The following is a 4,350-nucleotide window of genomic DNA, read 5'->3' on the forward strand; positions in this document are numbered from 1 at the left end:
CTTATACACTAAAATGAAGGAACAGAAAGACAAAGAAAGAAACCGATCACATTCACAATTGCACCAAGAAGCATAAAATACCTAGGAATAAAGCTGACCAAATATGTAAAAGATCTGTATTGTGAAAACTATAGAAAGCTTATGAAGGTAATTGAAGAAGATATAAAGAAATGGAAAAACATTCCATGCTCATGGATTGGAATAATAAATATTGTTAAAATGTCAATACTACCCAAAGCTATCTATACATTCAATGCAATCCCAATCAAAATTGCACCAGCATTCTTCTCGAAACTAGAACAAGCAATCCTAAAATTTGTACGGAACCACAAAAGGCCCCAAATAGGAAAGTAATTTTGAAGAAAAAGACTAAAGCCGGAGGCATCACAATCCCAGACTTTAGCCTCTACTTCAAAACTGTAATCATCAAGACAGCATGGTAGTGGCACAGAAGCAGACACATAGACCAATGGAATAGAATAGAAACCCCAGTACTAGACCCACAAAAGTATGGCCAACTGATATTTGACAAAGCAGGTAAGAATATCTGATGGAAAAAACACAGTCTTTTTAACAAATGGTGCTGGGAGAACTGGACAGCAACATGCAGAAGGATTAAACTAGACCACTTTCTCACACCATTCACAAAAATAAACTCAAAATAGATAAAAGACCTGAATGTGAGACAGGAAACCATCAAAACCCTAGGGAAGGAAGCAGGAAAAAACCTCCGTGACCTCAGCCACAGCAATTTCTTACCTGACACATACCCAAAAGCAAGGGAATTAAAGGAAAAATGAACTATTGGGACCTCATGAAGATAAAAAACTTCTGCACAGCAAAGGAAATAATCAACAAAACTAAAAGACATGGGAATGGGAAAAGATATTTGCAAATGACATATCAGACAATGGGCTAGTATCCAAAATCTATAAAGAGCTCCCCAAGCTCCACACCCGAAAAACAAATAATCCAGTGAAGAAACGGGCAGAATATATGAATAGACACTTCTCTAAAGAAGACATCCCGATGGCCAACAGGCACATGAAAAGATGCTCAACATCGCTGCTCATCAGGGAAATACAAATCAAAACCACACTCAGATATCACCTCATGCTAGTCAGAGTGTCTAAAATGAACAAATCAGGAGACTATAGATGCTGGAGAGGATGTGGAGAAACGGGAACCCTCTTGCACTTTTGGTGGGAATGCAAACTGGTGCAACCGCTCTGGAAAACAGTGTGGAGGTTCCTCAAAGAATTAAAAGCAGACCTACCCTATGACCCAGCAGTAGCGCTGCTAGGAATTTACCTAAAGGATACAGGAGTACTGATGCATAGGGGCACTTGTACCCCAATGTTTATGGCAGCACTCTCAACAATAGCTAAATTATGGAAAGAGCCTAAATGTCCATCAACTGACGAATGGATAAAGAAATTGTGGTTTGTATATACAATAGAATAGTACGTGGCAATGAGAAAGAATGAAATATGGCCTTTGTAGCAACATGGATGGAACTGGAGAGTGTTATGCTAAGTGAAATAAGTCATACAGAGAAAGGCAGATTGCATATGTTTTCACTCCTATGTGGATCCTGAGAAACTTAACAGACGACCATGGGGGAGGGGAAGGAAAAAATGGTTAGAGAGGGAGGGAGCCAAAACATAAGATACTCCTAAAAACTGAGAACAAACTGAGACTTTATGGGGGGTCATAGAGAGGGGTGGGTGGGTGATGGGTATTGAGGAGGGCACCTGTTGGGATGGCCACTGGATGTTGTATGGAAACCAATTTGACAATAAATTTCATAATAATGAAATAAAAATAAAAAAATTAAAAAATAGTGAACACCATTACTTTGAATCTTTTCTCTTCTTTGGCTTCTATTACATTCAAATATGACTCAGCCAGGCTTTGTTAACAGTTTTATTTTTAATTATGGGTAGTTCTGTGAATTCACATACACATATACATACCTACAGAACTTTCCATAATTTGCACATATATGGATGACAGAGAAGGAATTTTTAGAGAGTTAGGGTTGGAGTCATAATAGTGTATCACCTAGAAAACCAAACCTTTGCTTGTAATATGCAATTAATTGTACATTGATCTATGAAGGTAAAAATGAAATAATTGCAAGAAAATGTGCAAAACATTAAAAAACACTGATATTTCCATTTTAGGGATAGTAGAAAGAAAACTAAGACATAAGTTTGGCAATCTAAGTTCAATTATCAGCCCTTCTACTTGCCAGTAGTGTTGCACTTGGTAAATTTAACAAAAATTAAGATTTGTTCATTTTTAGAGTGAGAGAGACAGAGCAAGAATGGGGAAGGGGCAGAGAGAGAGGGAGACACAGAATCAGAAGCAGGCCCCGAACTATCAGCACAGGGCCCAATGCAGGGCTCAAACTCACGGACTGCAAAATCATGACCTGAGACAAAGTGGGACACTCAACTTACTGAGCCACCCTGGCGCCCCCAGCTGGTAAATTTTTTAAACCCTTGAGCTTCAGTTTTCTCATCTTCTGATATATATAATAGTCTCTCCTTGCAGTCATTTTCAAAAATTTTCTGTGGGGCTCAGGTAAGATGATATATGTAAAGATGCTTTGCAGCTCACATGACATCAGACAAATGCAGGAGATGTCAGTGTTGTTGTTTACTTTAAATTTTTTTTAACATTTATTTATTTTTGAGACAGGGAGAGACAGAGCATGAACAGGGGAGGGTCAGAGATAGGGAGACACAGAATCTGAAACAGGTTCCAGGCTCTGAGATGTCAGCACAGAGCCTGACACGGGGCTCGAACTCACGGACTGTGAGATCATGACCTGAGCCGAAGTTGGTGGCTTAACCGACTGAGCCACCCAGGCGCCCCTAAGTGTCAGTGTTATTTAAATTCCATTCTGAATGTGACAACCTGCTGCTTATTCATAGTTGAGTCATTCTTTCTTATATTTATAATCAAATCCCTGTAATCAACTGTGCCTGACTTATATGGGGGCTTCAGTGAAGAAAATAGGAAAGAAATACATGAAGTGCTTTTGTTCCTACTACTTATATTAGCTAATGGAAAGATGAAGAATAGATATTTTAGGAGTTAAAGGATCAATTCGATTCTCAGAAGGATGTTTGTGAGTTTTTAACCTGGAGAACTGAATTTTATTGTAAATGCTAAACTTCAGGGTTAAATTTTTGGGACACAGGACTTTATAACATATATATATTATATTTATATGTAATATATACATATATATATTAATATATATAATATACATACATATATATTAATATATATATTAATGGAAACTTTCCTGCTTAAAACAGATGTCTATCTTGTCTGAAGTACTTGAGCCTTACAAATAAAAAGAAAGAAATGGGAAATATGAATCAAGTGTGATTACACAGTTAAATTGGATTCATGTTTTCATTTATATCTTAATAAAATAAGGAAATTTGCTAATAGCATTTTAACCCTGTCTTGCTATTTGGCAGAATTTTGCACTTGAAGTAGAAGAGACAAAAAAAGCAAGATATTCTGTTTATGAGATAATATATTGAAAATAGCAAATCCATAACATCTTTGAAAATCTTGGGAAGCTGTACTTTTTGCACTAATGTTTGGTATGGTTATTATTATGGAAATTGTGCCAGAGGTTCTTTGCAAATACTCCCCAGGAGTAATATGAAACTCACCAAATATGTTGTAGTTGTAATAGTCATCAAAATGAGTTATTGACTTTATTACATTTTAATTAATAGCTATTATCAAGCCACAAATTTAATTGTCTCTGTTGACAAAATGTAGCAGTGGCTATGTACTCATAAGAATTTAGTCTTGTTTTCTGGCAAATGGTATATCATCAGTGGAAGGAAATGAGAAAATAGATGGGGAAAGCCCTTTGAAATCTGGACATGATATTCATAAGCCCTACTACTGTATTTTTCATTATTAGTTTTTTATTATACATATTTTAAATATTTATATTTATAAGTATTTGTAAATATATGAACTTTAAAATTTTTTGATTTAAATTTCAGTTAGTTAAATTACAGTGTAATAAAGTTTCGAGTGTACAATTTGGTGACTCGACACTTACATACACCTGGTGTTCATCATCACAAGTGCACCCCTTAATGCCTATCACCTATTTAACTCATTCCCCCACTCACATCCCCTCTGGTAACTACCAGTTTTTCTCTGTAGTTAAGAGTCTGGGGGTGCCTGGGTGGCTCAGCTGGTTAAGCATCTAACTCTTGATTTTGGCTCAGGCCATTATCTCACAATTTGCGAGATTGAGCCCTGTGTCAGGCTCCACACTGACAGTGTGGAGGCTGCTTGGGA

Source organism: Prionailurus bengalensis, chromosome X, assembly GCF_016509475.1.
Source record: "Prionailurus bengalensis isolate Pbe53 chromosome X, Fcat_Pben_1.1_paternal_pri, whole genome shotgun sequence".
In the NCBI taxonomy this organism is placed as follows: Eukaryota; Metazoa; Chordata; class Mammalia; order Carnivora; family Felidae; genus Prionailurus; species Prionailurus bengalensis.